A 23,964-nucleotide genomic window follows, 5' to 3' on the forward strand; every position below is an offset into this window, starting at 1 on the left:
TTACTGATCAAAGAATTTTGTTTACTGAGTGATATGACGTATTGAAGGGATTTTAGATATATTTATGATAGGCTTTCGGCTACCTAGACTCAAAATCAACGGGACACATTACAGTAGCCGCCCCAAAGGGCCTGCTAAAGTTAGAAGTGATCCGTCATTTCGGTGGGCCGGTACCATCTGTCATCCAGGCAGAGGTTGGCCTAGATTTGGCGGGGGCAGCGCCCAGGTCTGCCGAGACTTAAACCAATCTCTCAAGAAGGTAGGCAAGAATTGAAAAATCGCCGGCGAGAAGAGTTAAGGCAGCTGTGTGCTCTGTTAGGCCCGCTCGGGATTAGGCGAGGGTCTCCCGCCAGAGGCCTGTGAAGATGGTGTAGAGATTGGCAATCGTGGGTTAATCCTCCCGCACCCTCGCACGCCCTAATGACACAGTAATGGGAACCATTCCTTAGGCCCCTGCCACTATCTGTGCTTCACCGAGGGAATAATTTGGAATCGCCGGAATAACAACTTGCAGTTCTTTGCAATTACCGTTCTCCCATGGGGACGCCCTTGGTGCTGAAATGTAGGAGGTTAGGTAAATAATTGCACCTGAGGGCGCGAACTTTCCTTCACTTACCGATCAGAGACGGTCTCAACTGGACCTGCGGCACCGCATCCTGCAGATGAGAACTTCTTTCTAAGTTTCTAGGTCGCATCAATTCGCGGCTTAGATTAGACACATCCATTACCTATAGTCCTGACGTATCCTTCCCGCCTTCTCTCATCTATGTTGAGGATTTTTCATCAGGGACGCAATTCGTCATCAGCTGGCAATCTTCTCACCAAGGGGCTGAATTCTGACTGACCCCTATAGTGAGACTAGTTTCTAACTTTAGATCCGATACTGGCACTCAAACAACATTCTTACTAGAGTTAATAAGTACATTCTAGCGGTAGTGGGAACATTGAGCACGGTACATGTGTATTGAAGTCAGTCGCAAGCACGTTGTACTATCACAATTACTGCCATTCCAAGTTGATTTAGTGGCCATCCTTTAGACATTCCCAAGGTGTATGTGTTATAGGGCTGTTTGTGGGCCAACATCGCTCCTACTGATCGCTTTATACTGCCGTCGGACTCCCCACTATCGACTAACGATATTGCACCCTACATGGGAGTGGAAATATCGCACACAGGCAATACCTCATCCACGTTCCCGAAGGTGCCGTTATTGGTGCATCGTCTATATCAAATACGAATAACCTTCCAGATGTGGGATCAAACGCCGTTTTGTTGATATCAAATCCTGAACAACAGAAACCAAAAATACGGCAGCATCTTCTTGGTACTTACGTTCATAACAGTGGGCCTGTATTTACAGAATGGACTTGCCGGGTCGTTCGAAAAATGGCAAGCTACCGGTACATGATGAAGTACGAAATCGTCTCCAATGGGCAACTTTGATATATATGTAATTTCGGAGGCATCATATTGAAAAACACTCGTAGACGGACTCCATAAAAGCGTGTAAAATGCTCCTTTTGGCGCAGCAAAGGGACCGCAAGCTCTAACCTAGGCGGGAAAGGTTATGTACTGGACGTGCGAAGAAATCCATAAAATGGGCGAATTTCTTAATCTCGTGGCATTCTTATTACATTACAAACACTAATTGATGGTCTCCTGATTGCCTGCAATATACGTACCGCCACGTGCTCATTTATATGAATACCGTTGGCAATTCTGGAGACGTCGCTGCCTATTAAGCATTTGGGGGCACAAAGCTTTGGAGTACCAGAGAAGCGATGTTCGTCATCACCAAGATAATCTTTGGGAAATGCACAACGGTCATCTGTAGCTAACCACTCAGCTCTATCGCACTGGACCATAGTGCTACGTACGTCAAGAACATTTCTGATACAAAGCCCAGTCTCGATCAGATCTCAAGTACTGCTCCCGCCCAGCCTGAAGGCACTGTGCATGATACCTTATCTTATCCTTACACAGACAACTACGGGGGTAACCAAAGCCATGTAGACATTCTAAAACCTTGCGTATCAAACTGTAGAGACAGTACCATCTATGTCATCAGTCTGTGGATGTCGTTTTTGTATCGGTGGACGGTAAAGCATAAAGAAACATAACATACCGGTATGTTATGCTTGACACTCAGACCCTCCATAAGCCGGGTGGCATTTTGCTTCTGTGCAAGTAGAATCGTTATTGACAACGGCCATGGCATGATTGATCATGGACAGGGTCCTAATTAATATTATGTGTGCCATAACAGGCAGCGAGCGCCGAGCTGGAACGTTTTTACGGAGATGCCCGCCACAACATAATCCTCGTATTTAGGGAAATTGCTCTAATTTACTGGCACGTGAAATGAAAATAGATTTTTTCAATATACTCAAACGTAAACAAAAGGAAATTAGCGGTCAGCCACATTACCCATACTACTTGGCATACAAAACAGAATTTCCAGTGTGGAAATTGGAAAGGGACTTCAGGTGCATGTAAAAATCCATGTTAAAAAGGCGATGTCTTCTATCTATAAGTAACTTTGATGAACCAAATGCTGTCCATGAAGCATTAACTTGAAAGTTGTAGGACGACAGGAGAAGCAAAATGAAGATAGATGAATCAATATAAAATGGCACCATATATGCATTAACCTAATCATCCCACAGTAACAAAACGTCTTCTTCTATGTAAATCTCTTAAGATGACAAGCAAATGCAGCAGCACGTCCGCATATCACAGCCAATTCCACCGCCTCAATCAGACCTAATGTGAAGGTATGCGTGATTTATGGGAAAGTCTCTGATTCAAAGTAAATCGACTGTAAGGCGGGTTGATCGGTACATCTGGAGGACACAGCCACCCTCCGCCACGACATAGAAAGCCCCCGATCCTATTGAAGCTTTTGAGCTTTTAAACCAACGATGTATGTATTTTCACTAGGGGAGGCACAACATACTTCATACCCGGACAATGCTGCCGTATCTGTGATATCTGCAAGGCCATAGTACTTTTCCAAACTATACACAAAAGGGAAACATGTTGCTGTAGTTCTACATGTACGTGTTGATACAGGTGCCCCTTACAGGTATGTTATTCAGGTATGCATATTTTCGTCACGTAACTTCATATAATACACGTTTATATGTTTTTATACCTCCAACTCATCTATCATAGCGTACATCTCAGTATTACCCACGCATGATTAAGGAGCTCCATACGAACCCATCTCTACCCCCTGTCACACCGCTGACCCCTCCGGTACACCCCTGGACGAGAACAGTCACGCTAAGATCGCGGATAAGTGAAAGGGCAAAGACGGGTTAGCGCACGGCGCCCCTGTAATGCCGGACATGTTCTGGAATCCTCCCTGACGCCAACTCATTTCCACTGCAAAGTCCTCTCCCGAGGGTCAAGGCAACTGTACAAATCATTTTCTACACAGTACTTTTAATAGAAATGCTATATAGTTGTGCAAGGTGGAAATCAATACTGCAAAAACAGTTCGACTTGTGGAAAATCTCCAAGAACACAGCCATACACGTTGCGAAGCTAGAATACTCTGCGGTCCCTTCTGGTCTACATGAAAGCATCTGCTAGATGCAGAAATGCAAACGGCCAGAAAAGACAACTTTAAAAACAAGAATCATCAAAACCGCCAAGATGAAGGTGAATCTACATACCGTGTTTCCCTATCTAGCACATCGGCCGAGCTCTACGTACGGGCACGCTCGTTGTTCAGAACCTTGGACGACGCGCGGCACCTTCTCACTGCTGGAACGCCCCGCTCTCATCGCAGTTGTGTCCGTGCGGCAGTGTTGCCAATCGCAATCTGTCGTCAGGCCCAGATTCACCATCTATGGCAGGCCTGACCTCCGACCTGGCCGTATTCATGTTGTTCTGTGAGAAATGGCTCCAGCATGTCCCCTTTGTTACCCACGTACGTGCAGGTAAAGTACACCTGATAAACTTATTATTGCCGGCTACCATATGTCAGGCGGATCGATGGAGCAAGGGAGTGGGAATAAATTGTTGTCACTCCAATTGCGACTTGAGAGGACCATTGCACATAATATGTAAATGCACTACTGATTCGAATATTTCAGACTGCCTTTGACTTTTCATGCGCACATTCACATGAATCTGATAGAGAGAGGGATAGCGCCGGAACTGCCAGAAGCGGGGAAGTAGTACGTCAGAAAATATGACAGTTTACTCAGCGGCTAACTTGTGATGTATCCCTCCACGCGCGTGCACTCGGCGGTTCATGTTGTGTTATTGATCTGGGTGATGATGAGGGAGATCTAGGCTGCGCGGACGGCTTTACATTCGCAGGGAAGCGTAGCGACGCCAGAATTACTACTTGTCGATCTTCTCTGACGAAAAAAAAGCTTCAGAAACCATTTCCATTTAAGCTAAACTTAATACAACATCCATTATGACTCTATGTGTTGTATGTATACTAGAAGTGGGTGTATGAATGATTTCAGATATAGATACCTTCACTTTAGAGTGAGGTAATATTGGGTTTGATAAATACATATGGATCTCTAATGTAAACCATGCACGGAATGGTATTTCATTTACACTATGTTCAGGCTCATTATGACTCTATGGGTTGTATGTATAGAAGTGGGCGTATGAATAATCTTAAACTATATATTATATCATCACTTTGGAGTGAGGTAATATTGGATTTGATAACTGCATATGGATCTCTAATGTAAACCAAGGAATGGCATTTCGTTTAGACCGTTTTCAGGCTCATATCATCAGACATATGAATGTCACTGATCATCAGAACAAGGCAAACGCCATCTCTACTCATGTAATATAGATCTAGAATTAAAGCAATGTAGCGCTACATACTCGCTTCACGAATCGGCGCAGTCCTTTATGAACGCCCTGAATGTTGACTAAAATCTTGATTAAAAAGTATCCAACACTTTCCTTTCAATGCAGATGCTCACTAGCGTGTATCAGCTCTTTGATAACGTCTAAGGTATTGAATGGAATGTTGGATGTTTTTGATACATGCAGGTTTGGTATGTTGATAGGGGCCTCTACATTTCCGGTACCTAATGACCCGTGAAGACAAAAGCTAGGAGCTGTCCACAGATGGGGTACATAGCTCTCCGGATTCCATCTGCGATTCGGTAAAGTCTTATTCATTTCCGTTTAAGGTTTAGGTTTAGATTTAGTTTCTAGGTTAGGGTTTGACGGTTCGGTGCTCTCACTAAGTAAAATTCATTTCCGCCTAATTTCTAGGTTTAAAGAAATTGTACCATCCCGTTTTGCACAGTATAGTATACGTTAGCCTTTTTAGACTGACTGACAGAGAGAAATTGTGTGTTTCTAGGTTTGGGTGCATTCTAAGGTTATGTTTCAAGATACTGGCACGATTCTTTATATGATGACGTTCAAGTTTTCCCTTTCTTACAATTTTTCCAAGTTCTTTCTTTCGGACGAACGGTATGCAGTTGACAACATTTTACTCTGCTGATCGTTAGACTTTTAGTTCTCGCGATATATTTATTGCAAACCAAACAAAACTGAGCAGGATCCTGGTATCAAAGAGCACCTAATGTCCTATCGTTAGTTGAAGGATAAATATAAATGGTATGTTATGGACACTGGCAAACTGAGATGCTACTACAAAATACCTATAAAAACCTGTTTGGAATGTGTCGAAACATTATATATACCGTAAAAACATACCAACACAACATCAGATCAGTGTCTTGACAATACCATTTATAAGGCTGTTGGTAAATTGGATCAGTCGGAAGCACAACATTGATGACGACTAAGTTGGAATATGGTGAAGCATAACGCGAGGAATTTAAGATGTATCACCTTAACTACTAAGAAAGATAATAAATACATATTTACCATGCGAGAGCACAAGCAATTGCAGCGGATGTAACAAGGCCCCATGTGGCTGCTTTTGCGAATAGCATTTGCAGCAGCTATCTTAGAATAGAAACTTCAACTACGTGCATTTTTATTGCGATAAATTCCTTTCAGCGTTGACCTTGCTCTAAAAGCAGCGATAGCGTTAAAACAAATCTGCTGTGTCAATGCGAATTCCCTTCGACTTGAATAACACGGTCAAAGTCAGGAAGTCGATCCGATGCCAGGCTAGTCAGATTGGACACTGTAGAAAGACTTATGTTTTCCTCCTTCAACAGCAAATGCCTTTTAGCATCCGAGACTACCGGCTATTATGCTGTCCTGAAAAATCGAGTTTTTCCCTTCTGAAGAGCTGACTAAGTCTACAAATCCAATACCCTGCCCCATGCTTTATGGTCACGTATTGACTTTTGTGATGCCCGCGGTATTAGCGAGAATCTGGCTTCACACGCTACACAATTGAAGGGATTCTGAGGCCAACTCAGAAGACCAGAACCGATCAGTAGAAATCGATATCTCTGTAAAGCCGGCGCAAAGTTCTAATCCTTTGAAACCACACGTAGATGAATGCTCGCGAGGAAAATGTTCAAATTGCCACCAATTTTCACCAAGGCTCCTCAGGACGTGGTCCACCTGTCTTACCACGAGAGATCGTCATATTTCACTCACTTTTCTGGCTGTGGGGAGAGGCTGAGAAATCGTTGTACCTGTTCTTCAGGCCTCTGTAGATCTATCTAATCAGATGATTGTACATTCTCTGGGCGGCACAGGCACAGTTGCGGCTTAACGGTTGGGAAAACGTGCGCTAATGCCTGGAGACGTATGAAGAAACAATTGCCAAGTCCATCAAACACCGTGAAATACGGCCCACCAGTGCACGCCGCAGTGCGATAAAATATGTGCCTTTTGTCGACTCTCCGATATCCCATCTTTCAGTGAAATTAGCAGAGACATTTTATACACTTACCCATATGTCACACCACGACGGACCTTAGGCAAACGGCTACGAATGTTTTTCTAATGTTCTCAAACAAACAAAACATTTACATTCAAGGCAGCTGATTGCATCTGCACAACTCCCTTTATGCGGCTCCAGATTGCAGGGAGTATAGACATGTTTAAAGATAACATCAACCTACAAGCAACGTCTTTTTTTTACATCTGAAGCCGTGCTATTCGATCATTCAAGTTTACTTACAATAGTTTCACGTAGTCCTGTAGAGCACACATATTCAAGGCCTGTCAGCGGGCCACTGTGGACTCACCTTTGGCCAACGCGTTCACGCCGGTCGTGTCGAGGTCACTGCGCGATGTCTTGAGCAGCACGGCTGGACATCTCCCCTCGTGTTCGGCTGATTTCCCCGTACAGACATCCAATCTCTTCCACCCGCCTGGAAATTGGGTAGTCAAACAGTGAGGAGTGGAAGTGCCAGGAGTAAAGCTGCGTTATAAGGTCTTTCCGGAAGAGCAGCTCCCCTCACTTGGTCCTGATTGCGTCTTGGCGTCTCGTGCTGAATGTTTCAACACGCCGCGCCTTCTCCCCAGTGTTAGCCTCCGGCTATATCCATAAACGTTTCGATTTTTTCTGTCGTCCATGCATAGGTAAATAAACGAATCGCGCATGGCCTCAATTGAGTCAAAATTTTATTCGTCAATATTTGATCTCCTTCCTAAAGAAATATCGACCCGTTAACGAACAAACATCTGAAACCTAAGGTCCCCTTTGTTGTTACACCGTAGACTTCTAAATATGGCATCAGCTTTCACACACAAGATTACACAGGGGTCAATCCTCTGTTTAGTTAAAATTGACCAAATGAATCGAATAGCACGTCCTGATTTTCTTCAAAGCAGGGAAGTTTAAACTACATCCTGTGAACGCCACCCGGCATCACATGAAAGACTCTCCACAACTTTCTGTAAATCCCCTCACCGAACGGGCTGCCAATTGTCATCACACCTAACACGCTGAGAGACGAATTAGCATGCAGGCGCTCAGCATAAAAGGGAACGGAACGACATCCAAGCAAATTAAAAGGGGTTGAAAACTGGGACATCAAAGATAAGAACGAGAGAGATTCGAAAAGCGGATGTATCGACTTGGTAGCTGTCTCTTATGTGATATTAGATGTTTTGTTTACATTGCAGAGGGCATAGTGTGTATCATGGGTCACACAGTCCTCAGTGAGTCCTCGGTGTAGAGGACTGGTCTCGCCAAATCATCGGAGAATTGAATCCTCATTGACTGTGAATTGACTGTGCCAACCAGGAATCGCAAAGATCTGTGATGACCGAAAAACAAAACTGGCAAGCGTATTGGTGATGCAGTCCTTGGAGATGTTACCAGCCCTACCACATCCGTTAAAATGGCCATATGTTGCCATCAGTGGCCATGATGACATTTCAATTTGCCATGAGGCGCCAGGAAGGGGTCAGTGACACTACCGATGATTAGGACACCAGAGTGCTGATGACTTTATGTCCCAGGGTGGACCCGGAACAGATCACAATCACCAGGGTTCGTTCCGCTACAGTTCTTTATTGCCTGTATGGTCATTCCGTAGATCTGTACGGAGCAAAAGCAAACAAACATCATCCGCTTCTGATATCAACACAAGTGCAGGAAAACTATGTACATGTAGCAAGTCCACAAAACTAGCCTGGTTATCAAACCTATTATAGCTCCCGAGTCCTACATCCTCTCCGCAAATCTGACTCGGGAGCTATAATAGGTTTGGTAACCAGGCTACCCAACAACTCCAAACCACGACTTTCAGCCTACTGTCTCTAATATATGAGTGCTCAAACACAAGAACTGCTACATGTTCTCATCGGCGTTGCTAGTATAGTTCCGATACTTTGATGAAGGTTGGACAGCCAGGTAAATGATATCCATGCACAATTCAAACACACTTCAGCTGTGAGATTACTTAAAGGAAGTTTGCCCGCTCCAACATGAAGTTGTAATAGTTACTTACTGGTTGATTTTCAAATACAATTGTCTTTAATGTCCACAATTATACCTACAACCAAACCGAACCTGATCTGCAATTTATTATAGAAGTAGGAATAATAGTAGCTTTTTATATAACATACATTTGTGCAGCTACTTAACAAAATGTTATAAATTGTATAAGCATTTATTAATTGTATACAATGATTTTATAAGTATTAGTGGCCAATTTATAAGTGTGTATTTTAACTAATCTATAATGTATCGTGTATTTTAATCATTATGAGACACAATTTGTATAATGTTTTGTAAAAGCTGTGCAATTCAGCCATAGGGCTGCAAACATGCTTGAAATAGATAAACCAGTCTACTACTACTGTTGGACATAGAAATGAACATTATGCATTTGCTTTGCAGATGTTACCTTTATGTATATTATGTATATTTCTATTACATGTGTAGATATGTACATGTATTGCTGGTACTTTACTTCTTAATTCCCGGTGTGTCCCGGCTCCGTCCTTAGCACCCCGTGTGTAAAGAGGCGTGTCGCCTGCAGATTAAAAGCGGCGGGGATGAGAGGACCTGCGGGACTGCATGAGGAATGGTTCTCCTGGGGGAAGATGGCGGCTTGTCAGTCTCGTGTGAAGTGAGTCTATCGTCTGCGCCGCTGGCTCCAGGCGGTATGCATTATGGCGCGGTCACATTTCCCAACCCGGGGCCCGGCCGGGAAGTCGTATGGAACGAAAATTTTTATATAAGACAGAAAAACACAAAAAAAAAAGTTTTAGAAAATTAACCATTAGGACTATTTGTGTGTACTCTTAATAAAAATTGTTAATTTTTCGTTCACACAAACAACCCGTCCGGGCCCCGGCATGGAAATGTGGCCGTGCCATTACTCTCCAAGCAGAGGTTTGGGTTTTGGGGTTATTTTGGCGTGTTTTTACCTTTTTTGATGAGGTTTCTTTCTTACGGTGTGTTTTTCACCATACCCAAATACAATCCGAGTCTAAAACAGAAACCCCGATTTAAAAAAAAGGCTAAAAATATGCCAAAAACAACCCAAAACCTCTGGTTTGAGAGTAGGGATGCATCACAAACTACTGGCGGGATGTTTTCAATGTAAAAAGAGTTAGACACGTCTCTACTTATACATCAATTGGTCTCAGAAAATAAAATGTTCTCAATGGTACATTGGTGATCATTGGTCATCCAGTGAGAGGAGTGATATCCAAATTTGCCGAGCACACTGGGTCTCCCTTCATCTTCTCTATAACCGTGTTGGTTTAACAATTAACACGCTATAAACTATGTATCAACAGGTCCAATTAACTTCATGAAAGGCAATTAACGACATGAAAGGCATCCAGTACAGTTTTAGGGCTTCGAAACCCGATTTTCTAAGCCAATATTGTAGTCGCTTATCTACATACTGAGTTGAACCCACATTATTCCAATGTATATTGACCCTCAACTTCCCAAAATTCTGACAGAAAATGGTTACTGGAAGGGCCCTGGGCTGATTTGTAGGGTACCACCCAGAAAATAAAGGACTCATCTTGGGGCTTGCTTTTGTAGTTTAAAAATTCCCAAAGTATGAAATGCTGATTTAAGCGTACTGGTTTGAAGCAGTATGTGTCAATATCACAAAGATTGCCTTATTCAAAATATTGCAAAATGACGAAGGAAATAAATTGTCGGTGCGTAAATGCAATCTTTGTACCCTTCCGCGTGATGAAACTTTGCACAAGAACGATATTTTGTTCCCTCTCTCTTATGCAATATAAAGTGACTTAGCGCCATCTACTCTGTCCTGTACGCGCTCATTGAATTTGCTGCGTACACTCTAGACAAGTTATGATAGAGCACGCAATTAAAACCGCCGGGCTGACTTATTTCGTCGGGCGCCTGGAATCATCTTTAAGTATCGATCCTTTCCTGCGTAAGTGCACATTTGTGATATTTACGTAGTTTAGCCCGGCAGAAACTCTTACAATGGCGAGGCGTTGATAAGAGGGAGTGGTTGGATCGGCGCTTGACGTGATGAGAGGGTTGGGTGAAATCACTGCAGTCTACTGCAGGTCATGGGCGCTGTGTCGATGTCACTGTGGGATTGCTTTTAACGTTGACATTGTGTCATATCGTCACGCGAAATCGCACCCTTCTGTACTTCCATAGATGTACGAGAGACCAACCTAAGAGAGGTGGGCAGAAAGACGGATTTGGGACATTTGCCAAGATGGAATCTACTTTAGGCACGCATGTTGAGCCCGTCTGTATCGCCCATAATCATCATCTTTTGGGAGGATGAGTTTTATCATCCGGAGTATCGGACTACCCTTGCCAAGGACAACGTGTTACCGCTGATCTACAGTCTGATAATCTCACTACAAGTTCACTAGAAGTTCTTTTACGCATAATAACAAACAACGTGACATGGAAGCTTACTGAGTGTTAATTGGCTGAATGTGGCTGATAACATAACTTTATTTCATAACAATTGTACAGGGTACAAAGTATGGCCTCTATTAGTACATATTAAGTTTCATAAGGCTCACCATACTAATACAAGAGTGAGTGGCTAGTAAGGGAAGGGTATGAACTTTTACAATCAATGGAGGAATTTCTAATATCTATACAGTCTTTGCTATATATCCCTATGTATAACATGCAGGGGTTGTCACATGTCATATTCAAACTTGTTTTTCTAAAAAAAAACTACCTGAGTAAAAAGCAAATGACGTGTATTATATTACTCACATTATTATCAAAGGAAAAGTTCAATTAGGTTTTTCATTGTGTTAAAAGGTACCTGAAGACTTGAACCGTAGGAAAAGTTGTTTACATATTTACAGCCTCTTATGTTGTTTCCAATTACAGTTATTTTCAGCATTTAACATAAATGTCAGCAGCGCTGTTTAATCATATCAGTGACACTCCAATAAGTCAAAAACATAAAGAACGTGAATACACGGAGAGACGAGATTCGGTTGTGAAGTCGACTGATTTTGTTTTCAATACTAGTACTTAATTGAATAATGCCATCTTTCCACTGAATGGAGACCATTCAGGAATTAAAATTAGATTTGTATGATGTATGAATGAATAAATTGAATATGATCCATGATGCGAATGTGCGGCTTAAAAGACAACAAACACACACAACTTATAAATATACCTCCTTATCAATGAAATTCGGAGATTTTGGTAACTCATCGGTCGCCACTACTCTCCAAGCAGAGGTTTGGTTTTGGGTTATTTTTGGCGTGTTTTTAGGCTTTTTACGAGGGTTTCTGCACTGGAATTTTTGGGGAGATGAAAAGAAAATTCCAGTGCAAAAAAGAAACCTCGATAAAAAAGTATAAAACACACCAAAAAAACCCAAAACCCCAACCTCTGCTTTGAGAGTAGCGACGGTCGCCACCTCAGTGGAAGGGGCGTAAGTATGGATCGGCCAAACATAAATGCCGAGTTACAGTCCGATGATTTGTCACTCTTCAAATGAGCAGACAGTCTGACTGCTCCTCGTCACCCCCTGGCGTAAGTTTGACGGCACAACGAGGATCAGGGGAAATTCTGCTGATACATATTTCTGTTTTACAGATCCAGTGGCAATCTCGATGTCCGAAAGAAGCCCGGTGTGTACGATACCGTAGCTTCCAAAAAATTGTCTTCACTTTATTTGCATATCAATCAATAGTTAGTGCTTATAAACCTGCATTTCTCCTCTGGTGTCTCAGTCACTGATGAAAGCTAGTGGATACTAGCTGAAACGTCTGACCGTTTCCAAAGTCATATCCAGTTTCTTGAGTAACTGCTTTTTGGCGTACCGTATTGCCTGGATGTCTAACCTTCATCGACGTACCGTAGCTTCTTTTTTTCATGTTTTGGATTAACCTAGCCTTTGCTTACCTGTTTCCATTATGTTCCTCTACTAATTAAACCCTTTCATTTCAGTTCACAGACACTATGGTAGGGTCGATACGACTGTGATGAAGATATCTCCGAATGCTTACAGTATAGATAAAGACGTGTCAAATCAAAAGAACATTCTGAATTATCCGTAATTTTTCATGAATGTTTTTATGCCCAAAATTTCTGTGAAAGTCGTGATGGACTCTTCTGCGTTGACTTTCACTAAGTTTGTGCTTATGTGAAAAAGAAATAGACATCACTTTGTCAAATACTACAAGTTAAACTTTTCTTAAGCTATGATCTAAGTGATTTACATCTCCACTGACATTATCTATTGACATTTTTACTTGATGAATACCCTAAAACTTCCTCTCTACTCTTTGTATTGATCCAAGATGTATTCTTCATCCGGTCGGTACAAACTCCATTGCTTCTGAACTGTCCTTGTTATCTTAACCGGCCATCATCTATTTGGGGCCAACTACAATCATGTTTTATTCAATTCCGCTATCAAACCTTCAAAGATTACAGATAATGATCTTTTGTCGGACCTGTTACTTTGTCTGCGCGTTAATCCGGTCATTATGCGTTCTGACAATTTATCGATTGTCCTGTATAATACCTGGGAATCAGATTGCCCTCCCCACCGGAAAAGAAAGAGAGCGGCGTTTTGTAGAAAGCTTCATTGGCCTGAATTGCTACCTTTGATTTGCTGTCGATAAGTGATGAGCTGTTATCACCAATTTGGACGAGCAGCTACCGTTTCGGGGTTGGGAAAAAGAGCCCACGTTGGCAGAATCTTCCTTATCTCATCTCGGAGTAGGTCGGTGATGAGTGGCGACGCTTTATCTTAAGGCATCGACGTCGTAACAACAGGAGGAGAAGATGTCATAAACATTGAGATAAAGCACGACTGTTGGTCACTTGTGCTGATATTTGCGCTGATACTGCAGAGACGTTAAGTGGAATGTTTCCTTCAGCATAGATCACGTAATCCATAGTCCTTTAAAATGACATATTCACTCATAAATATCCTTTTCATTGGAGCATTTTGCATACAAGCTTTTGTTTGTATGCAAAATGCTAACGATCGAACATTTGGTACGATCATCATGAAGTACATTCACTCATAAATATCATTTTCATTTGAGCTAGCAAACTTGGTAAAACTGTTTGTATGCGAAATGCTGACGATCGAACATCTGGTACGATCATTATTTAGTACCAGTCATTGTGTAACCCTGTCAAAAGACACTACTACCATTGACAAATAGGCATGCAACGTCGGAAATGTGGGAATTCGAAATAGAAACTAAAAAGAAGTCATGAAAAACTAAAATCTAAGTCAACAACGCAAACTAAGTCAAACTTGAAAGAACTCTTTATTTGAAACGTGTATATTACAGCTTTAGCAATAGTTAGCGTTTAGATACACGTTGATTTGCGATCAAGCTTTCGTACAAAAGGAACTTCGTTGCGTTGAAAATGACAAGTTCTGTGTCTTTTATAAATTTGCATAAGTTGTATAGTAGATAAATGATGAGTAAGAAAGTTATTTCAAACATGACATGACCAGTTGTTTCTCTGTTGCTATTCAGTCTCACAACTTTATCAGGTAAGAAACCTGTGTTGAACTCCGTGAACCCACCCCTCCCTGTGAAGTACAAGTCACTTTGATTCACCGCTGCTCTTAATGTGCATTAGTCAGACGGACACTAGTTCGCTGCGCCAGTCTCTCCATCACTCGGAGTGTTCCCCGCCACCAGTGCTACATCACCGTGCCGATGTCATGCCTGCCAGGCTTCACAAATGGCGCTTCCATCGGTGAAGAAGTGTCGCTACCCGGGCTCTGTGTCCGCTGGAATTACGGTACTTGTTACCTCGCGCGGACTTGATGCCGTTTTTCAATATTTCATAATCAAGCTGTCAGGAGCTGAGTTCCGGGCGGTTTGCGACCTTGGCAACGACACCTCCCTCTAAACGTGCCACCTGGGCCCGCCCGAGACAGATCTATAGGTCTGCCCAGCCCGCTTGAACGGATCGTATTGGGCGATATGTAAAATTCATAGGGTGATGGTCTGCCGCCCTTTTTCAACATCGCACACGGCTTGACTCGTAAAACTTCAGCAGCTCAAATAATTGAGTGAAGTTGGCTGTGGAAATCTATTTGGTTTTAGTACGTATTTTATCTTTTGCTTCAGTGTGCATATCTCTCTGACATGCCTCCACTGCATATATCAAACTACGCTTTTCCCGGAGCAACGTACATATACAACACAAAATTCAGCTTCACCATTGAATATTTATAGTACAATATAGGGTATAACATATCCATTCAGTTTGTTTTTGCTCATTTTCTGCCTAGTGTAAAATAGCTCCCAAAACAATAAAACTTCTTTTTCATTTACGTATCAAATACTGGTTCGGGGAAAATTAGTCCTATAACTCAAGCAACGGCTGTACTTTAGAATAACCAGTTCGTTTTATAATTCCAACAGCTTTATGCTATGATAGCTGCAGTAAGGTCCCTCCCTCGTTTGACAAAAACCGCCTTGAAGATTTATACTGACCTATGTACAGATCTATATTTGGCTTGCGGGAAAGACTTCGCCCGATGAAGCTCATTGTGCAGCGTTTTCCCCGCCATTCCTCCGTCCGTCCGTCCTTCCACCAACACCGCGCGCGGTTCTTCTGCCCCAACACGAGGAGATCTGAAAAGGTTAGCCTGCTGCAAACTCAATCAAGATGTGGGAATGAACGGCTCTCCCGCCAATCTGCGGGCTGCATACAAATATCTCAGACGTCAAACTGGAACTGCAGTTGAATGATTGAGAGGAATGATAGCATCTTCTCAATGTTCCCTTCAATGTAGTAATGAATGGCCGATATGGGGTTATTTTTGACTCGGTAAAAAGATGCATCCTATCGCATAGTAACTGCAGATAGATGCAAGTCGAGCAGGGATGAAAATGTATTTTACATCCGTGAATAATTTCATCAGATTGGCAAGAGACTGCATAACAAGATTCTTCGTTCAATTTGTACATCAACAACCAGTGGAATTTACATCCTCTGTTTCTATGACGTCCGTCTCTCACCTTCTTTAGGGCAAGCGTACTAGTATTTCATATCATTCAGAAATTTGTGACGTCCCATCAGGCTATAGCAGATGCTAATAAATCGTTGTTGACGAGTATGTGGAAATAGAATGAAGGAACAATTGTGGCGTTACTGGAAAAAGCGGCGTTCGAAAGAGTTTCCGCTCATCGACACTGAACTTGAACTTCAAGAAAAATCAATCGGCTTCTGATGAAAAATGAAATCCTTTATCATTTGGTGATCACATGAGATATCTATTTTTTATTATCGTATGTCTATGTCGAATTCTCTTTCACTTTCGTCACGTTCAATCTTAGTACTAGTATGTCCAATTGCCTCTGGTCATTCGAAGGAAAGATGTTCTTTCTTTGGCTAGATACTGCTGAGATATCTCAAAGTTCGCTTGTATTGCAACACAGACAACGGTAACCCACCAGGCAATTTCTTTACTGTCTTGAAAGGTCTTCATTACCGTATCTGACCAAACTTCTTCGTACATTCGTCACCTTCCCGTAAACTTGACATCGGTGGTTGATAAAACTCCAATCTGGTTGAACTTGAAGTGAAGAGTCGCGGTGCCTTTTTACCACTGGTCGACTGACTGGTCAATAAAGTATATATCTAGTCCGTAACTGGGTTTCTCCTCGCCCTACTTTCATCAATATTCAGTCCAACTCCCGCCGGACCGCACAAAGCGGTAAACTTTGGCTCGACTTAAAGAGCTTTTGATAATATCTCAGCTGGGAATGGATTGGACTAACTCGTAAGTAGAGTAGGTCACTTTATCGACAACGTGGGTGACCTGGTTTGGAAGAGATATATTATTTTTACTCTCCCATGCGAGAACTTCTTCACCCAGGCCCTAACTAGGTGTGTTCAATCTTACATGAGGTCTTAGCAGAATAAACGGCGTTTTCCTAGATTTAATTAAGCTCCAGTCATCATTCTTTTCCTGTGTTCGTTCATGTCATTAGCGATGACCAACAGGGCCATTTTATCTGTAATGAGATCGTAACTATCAAATGTTGATTAATAAATACCCGATAGAAACTTAATAATAGGCATTGTACTGCGTTTCGGGGTCAGTAGAGGTTGATTTATCTATTCATTACTTATTTTCACAAACCGTCCTCGTAAAGTAATCTTATATCTACCTGTTTTCAAAACTTCTAAATGGGACCTAATGATAAGTTCATATTCTTCAAAACTTTGTTGGGGAATCTGCATTGATCAAGATCTTCAGTTTTATCTGCATTTAACCTTAATTGGCCAGAGAATAGCCCGACCTTCCCTGGAAGCTTGAAAACACATCTATGTCAGGAGAATCGGGAACATCTCAATCCTGTTGATTTATATGCATATGTGCTAACATGGACCAGTTATTTTAGAGAGAGAACTGTCTGTTACCATAGCGCTAGCGTTGAAGGCTGTGATGACTGATTTTTATAGTGGCAGAGAATCCTGAGCTCCTATTGGACTGATTTGAGTTATGATAAAGAACTCTGAGCTCCTATTGGCAGCGCTGAGAAGAGTCCTCACGAGTTATACAGGTGTATGGTCACGAGCTCTTGCGAAGGAAGCCCAATCAGACCCGACACAGAGAGATTATGGCTAGTCCTTGAAAGGTGTCTTCAGAGGCATACAAGACCATTTCAGGGCGGCAAAACTGGAAATACTTTAAATAAGGCGATCTGTATGATATCACATACCGTCCCACATTAGCACATTTGATTCAGTATTTCATACTTAACGCATGTAAAACAAACCCCAAGATTAGTCCTTTACTTTCTGGGTGGTACCCTTAGAAACAGTTTTTTGTCAGAATTTTGGCCATTTTTGCTCCATTAATGACGTTCATATACTTTGGGACAGTGTTGTTGCAACTTACTATGCAGATAAGTGACTAGAATATTGTGTTGTTGCAACTTACTATGCAGATAAGTGACTAGAATATTGACCTTTAAAAATATGGTTTCCAGGCCCTCAAAACTGCACTGGATGCCTTTAAGCAGTTCTGCCTGGTGTAACTTATGGAAGATCAGGGTGGACTGTAGCCAACTTGCTAATCCGTTCAAAATGTCAACGTTTGAATCCACAAAGATTTTATGCATTTCGCATCAGCACAAACTCGTATGTTCACGAGCAAAGAATTTTCTGTTCGCCATTCACCGTTGGTGGTGCACCCTAGCGATCGGCATCTGCAGGACAACCCTGTGCTTCAACCTTACTTCAACGTATCTACACTTGACGTTGCTGGTTGGCATCTTGCCAATCACAATCCAAGGAGAAACAAATGTATGGAACTCGGTCTATCGCTCACTCTGGGGTAAAAAGATCATTCAAAGAAATCAATAGCGAGTAAACAGAGAAGATTTGCCGGGGAAAATATATCCCTTCCCTGCCTACCGAAATGGCCATGCGTCACCCTTCTGTCTGATCAAGGCATCCGTCTCTGAAGAGGTTGTTTTTCGGATGTTTTAACGATTATCTTTAGGCCTAGTTATTAGAAAGAACAAACGTATAGACAGGTGTAATACGATGATCAACATATGGCGATGCAATCATGGAAATCAAGGAGGAAAATCTATACAATAGCAGATAGAAAGCCGTTCTACTTTTCCAGAGCTGCAGCAGCAATTAATTACATTGTAGAAACAGAAGTGAACTCAAAATTAACAATGTGAAATTATGCCATCATATCTGTCTCTAAATTTGTGAAAATCCGGTTTCAAAGGTTCGTTCATCATCAAACGAGTCCAGATAAAATTATACCATTTCCGCACAGCATGGGGGATACTTCCCGTTAGGTCAAGAGGTGGCGTTTTGTAGTTATTAATCCAATTTGTTGATTTTTAGTAAACGAATTTTCTTCTCCCGCTGGACTTAAAACGCCAGTAGATTAATACATGCTGAAATTGAAAATGACAACAATATGACCTAGTTTCGTTATTTTTCTTTCTTTTGACGTGGTCCTTTTATTCTATGACTGTAAGGTCATACCTGATCATGTATTGCATTTATTTCCATACAAGCTTGTCTACAATGATTTTTTAAAATTTACTGCCCCCATGTCATAACGTACATTAGTATCTGGTATCTGTCATTTCCATTGTTTTCGCTTCTCCATCATTTGGAGATGTGTTTATTGACAAGCGCGGATGAAATCATTCTAATGGGGGCGTGACATGTATCAAATCGCACGTTACTAGATAATACAACACAGGATTGGTTCAACTAGAAAATCAACCTGTATTTTCAATACAAATCCATATGTGCCCAACATTTGTTTTATATTTCTGAAAACAGTTATCAGTACGACATTTACGCAATCTTCTCACTTCTGCCGATTGTCAAGTCCGCTTCTCAGGCTCCGCTTCTGTGTAAACAGCTCTCTTGATCTCCAAGAAGATCTGGCTACCTCAGTATTTATCCGCATGGTGTGTGTTATTAAGTGTCTTTATACTAGTTAAGCAAATGTAAAAGTACGACCTACTTGAAAGGCTAAAAGCATATAGAAATGCATGGGCATAGGCGGACATAAGTCTGCTCGCTGCTCCCTACAGGCGCTTTTAGACATGTCATGGAGAAACAGCATCAACTCGCTATGTGGCGCTTTTCCTGTTGTGCGAAACGAACGAATTTTGTCAGGCGATACCTAATCGCAAAATACTTCTTTTGGCCTATGAACGGTTTTGGCAGAATAACCCTTGTAGAAAACATGTGGAGAACTTGAAGTTCCAGGAAGTTGATAACATTATGTCATACTCTGCTGAACTGCATTGCTGCCTTGCATGACCCAAGTCTCCTATAGCCTCCCGAATACAAACCGAATTCCCCCCACAACGTGTGGCGTAGGTCCAACGTCGGTTGGGTCAGTTGGTGTTCGGCCAGATCGGCTGCGCCAGCCGAATGTTTCTAATGGTTCAAACATTCGGGTATAGACAAGAGGTTCCGCCATGGTTGGCTGGTGTTCTAGAGTACATGTAGTTAGAGGTGTGGTTGGCCGTCAAATTCGACTCAAATTTAACTCAAATTCGATTCGATTCGTATAGAAGCGTAGGCGTGGCCTTAATCTGTCCCAGAACTTCAGCCAACCTTGGTCGGCCGGTGTTCGTGGGAAGGTTCTGAATGTGTGACAGTAGCTTTGCTCTACCCTCGGCTTTTTCTACCAACAGCATCTGCCAGTACGGTTGTCAATAATGTCTCCTGGAGCACCCTGTAGCACGGCGGCACCTCCCGATCATTGCCTTCTTCATCCCCCAGTCCGTCAATCCATCACTCTATCGACCCGCCGGACCAGCCCGAGTCAAGTGTATCGGCGTCCTTGTCGGCGCCTGGCAGACATTCCTTCACGGCAGATCGAACTGCGGACACTAATGTACGTTCATGGACCTGACCCAAACACACCGCTCTCTACACGGCTGTGGGGGCTGGTTACTAAACATCGTGCAATAGATTTCCATTATAGTCTTCGATAGTGGCTATTGTTTTCGTCTGTGAAGCAATTGCAAGCGACTGGCATTTACGGACCATTACATGAATGGAGACTTGTACTTAGGTGTGTGCGTGCGTGCGTGCGTGCGAGCGAGCGAGCGAGCGAGCGAGCGAGTGAGTGAGTGAGTGAGTGAGTGAGTGAGTGAGTGAGTGAGTGAGTGAGTGAGTGAGTGAGTGAGTGAGTGAGTGAGTGAGTGAGTGAGTGAGTGAGTGAGTGAGTGAGTGAGTGAGCGAGGTGGGGGAGCGCTTTCAGAGAGCACGCGCCTAAAAGTTAGTTTGAAAGTTGTTGGCTTACCTCATATGACACGCGGATGAAAACACTCCGACTGAAAGAAAGTTCCACGCCATAACAATTATGACTGGTCAATGACAAAAACAAGTCTACTTTTCAAGTGTTTTCTGCCTTTATAACAAAACGATGAATGACGCATACGAAGTCTCGAGTTTTTATCCAGACACAACAAGTAACAGTAAAAACACTTCATCTTCGTCAACAAGTCTTTGTTGAAGCGTCCTTTTACGTACATGACGGTTGATATGTCTACATCTTTGGGCCGCTAAATTGTCTCTTTCCTTGCAGTCTACCAATTGAAAAAAGTTAGCCCTTTGTCCAAGTTACTGGAATTAGTTTCCTATTATTGAGGGTCGTACGTGGAAACCTGTAAAAGTACTTGATGCAGTCGTCCATTATCAATCGCTTGTATTACATATTTCTGTTAAGGCATAGACATAAGAAACTATTGCAATACTTTTGATACGTGAAAGTCATTCGATTGGTAGCAGCTGCTTCGGTTATAAGAGTTGGAGTTAAGTCACTACTTGAAGTGGTGATTAATATGAGTGAAGTGCAACGTGACAATGGTGCCTGTACACGTGTTTTGCGCACAGACCGTATTGTCTTCAAAAAAAGAGACGAGCATTGCGTAAACCGAGTAAAAAGAAACCGACTAGTTTAAGAATATAAGGCCCCAGTTCAATCCACAAAGTACCGCACTTTAGAGAGAGAGACATCCAAGTATCCCGAAGAAAACATGGCGACTGTGCTGGGAGTTCTGATGATGGCATTTGCCATCTCTGTCATGCCGGCTGCACAGGCCTACATGCCCATCACTGGGGTAGGTGGTTTTACTCAAGTTTACTAGATGTTCAGACAGTGGCGTTATGGACAATGGCGTAGGCGGTAGCTATATCTGTCTCGAAAAGTTGTCATAACTTGGACTTGTTCACCTTTGTATTTTTTCATACGTCAGGAAAAGAAACAAAGCTATCCGTACAAGTACATCTGCTTCTGGTTGATATTGATTTTTTTTTAGAAAATTCCATTCTTCTTAATCTTATGGGTTGATCTAGTCTAGTAAACAGCTGCTATATATATATCATCCTCATTTAAGAATGATCAAAGGCAACCTAGCAACATTGGGTGTCATTGCATATAATTGTGCATATAGATATGCGTATTTAGATTTATCAAGTATTCTCAATGAAGAAATTTTTAGAAAGCATATGATAGCAAAGGTTGCTTCTTTTGTCTGTGCCTGTTTTAAGTGCTGTGCGCTCATTCTGGTATATGTGGCGGTTCCCATACACGTATATGATCAGGATTGGGCGCTTGGTTTAATCTGAACATTAAAGTTGTACATTCGGAACACTTAACGGGCAAAAACATCATCATGTTTGGCTTCTTTTCTTGTACAAATCTACTATATGTGGCTTCAAACCGGCTCTATTCGATGGACAGTCGAACAACCTGACACAACTACCCCCCTGTACACATGATCTAACTCTAGGCGCTTAGTGAGGGCGTTTTCACTGCTCTTGGTGGCAAGGAGTTCTAACCTCCAAGCAGATGTCTGGCGTTAAAAGCGTTACGGTTATAACAGAACTGGTCATCTAGAGAGAGTCCTCAGCCGCCCAGGCAAATTGTAACATCTTCGAAAAAGGATACTGCCTGGCCAATTTGATACTGTCTTTGCAGCCACCGAAAGATCTTCTTGGAGATTAACAAAAAGTTCTGTAGATGTTTAGTTCTGTTCGTCGGACGCTGACTAGATCAGTGATTTGTGGCCATTTCTATACACTAATCAAGCTGAAAAGCTGAAGTACAAAACGATCTACACATATGTCTGTTTAGTTATGTTCGTCTGACGCTGATAACATCAGTGATTTGTGGCGCGTTCTATACATGTACACTTATCTAGCTGAAAAGCTAAAGTACAAAACGATCTGCACATATGTCTGTTTAGTTCTGTTCGTCTGACGCTGACTGCATCAGCGCGGAGGGAGAGGACGTGTCGTGCTGCGCCCAGTGGAACCTGGGGATGCCCGTGCGGGTCTGCAAGCCGCTGCGGGAGGTCGGCGACGTCTGCCCGGTGAACGCGCCGCCCTTCCCCCTCGATCGGCGGCGAGCGGCAGACGTCCTTCTGCCCGTGCCACCAGGGCCTGACGTGCCGCCGCGTCCGGGGACAGGTACAACTAATCTCCAAGCAGATGCTGTGGGGCAATGGGAGCCTATATTGGCCGCGTGTATCCACGTGGGGAGGCCAATAGATACAGGCGGCCAATATAGACTCCCCTTGCCCTACAGAATCTGCTTGGAGATTAAAGTACAGCTACAACTCCTCATTGTGTCTTTTAATAATGTTATACAGTTTAAAATCTACACGTAGATTGTACTTGAGTAATGGTATTAGCTAGTATGTCCTGTACAACGTTTGCCTTACATTTGTACGTATTGTCTTCTACCAGTACTGCTTTGTATATTATAAATGAGCTTAGAATCTATGTGTAGGTCATACTAGATTTGTGAAATTACCCAACGCTTTACCTTTACCTTAGAATATACGTGTAGATTGTACTTGATGAATGTAGTAAGCCAGTAGTTTTATACAACGTAAGCTTAGATTGCACCTGTTACAATTGTGTACTAAACCTTTCCTCTTGACCCAGACGCTGGTTGGCCGCTGCCAGGACGTGGGCGTCATCGCCGCCGCTCACTGAACATCACACCTGAACATCCGGATTTTAACTTTTATTTCATTTTCTTCATCTTTCTTGTCAACATTTCGTAAAAGCCCAGAAATGTATGGAAATAATATTTTCTATATACCCAGTCCCTAGGAAAATCTGTTAAATCTATATATCTTATCTAAATACCGAAATATCAATTCAAACATTAGAACTGAAGAAATTGACACAAGAAAATACAGCGACTTTCGTACGATCTAGAAGAAAACAAACACATTTCATATTGCCTTGACAAGTTTATGATCACACTTCGATTGTACCATTCTGCATTCATACGAGTACCTACCTCAATAGCCCAGATACGTAACATACAAATGTCTATTTCTTAAAAAGCTGTATTTTCCATTTATTGATGAGTTTGGCAAAGTTGTTGACATATCATATTAAATCATTTCAAAACTTGACACGTTATTCTAACAGCAAAACAATTCCCCTATGATATCTACTGTGACAGCACATATTAGTGAAGATTTACTGTTGACGAGAAATATGTTGCAAATGCAATGAATTCAAAATACCGCATGTAACCGACCGCTTGAATCTGACATTGGCTATCCGCAACGAC

General features: G+C 42.3%; 1 protein-coding gene and 1 pseudogene across 2 annotated transcripts in view; one reads left to right on the plus strand and one right to left on the minus strand.

Moving 5' to 3' along the window:
- LOC109479956 overlaps window positions 1–7,253 on the minus strand; it is a 69,480-nt gene extending 62,227 nt beyond the window's left edge. The window contains exon 1 of one of the 2 annotated variants that reach the window (XM_019782040.1): window positions 7,177–7,253. The gene's annotated coding sequence lies outside the window, so the exon portion shown is untranslated. Of the gene's footprint in view, window positions 1–3,223; window positions 3,288–7,176 lie in introns of those variants that run through there. The other variant, XM_019782041.1, reaches the window with a different exon arrangement.
- Window positions 7,254–21,406: 14,153 nt separating this feature from the next.
- On the plus strand, window positions 21,407–23,372 carry LOC109479965 (annotated as a pseudogene).
- Window positions 23,373–23,964: the final 592 nt, after the last annotated feature.

Source organism: Branchiostoma belcheri, unplaced genomic scaffold (assembly GCF_001625305.1).
Source record: "Branchiostoma belcheri isolate BF01 breed outbred unplaced genomic scaffold, Haploidv18h27 scaffold5, whole genome shotgun sequence".
In the NCBI taxonomy this organism is placed as follows: domain Eukaryota; kingdom Metazoa; phylum Chordata; class Leptocardii; order Amphioxiformes; family Branchiostomatidae; genus Branchiostoma; species Branchiostoma belcheri.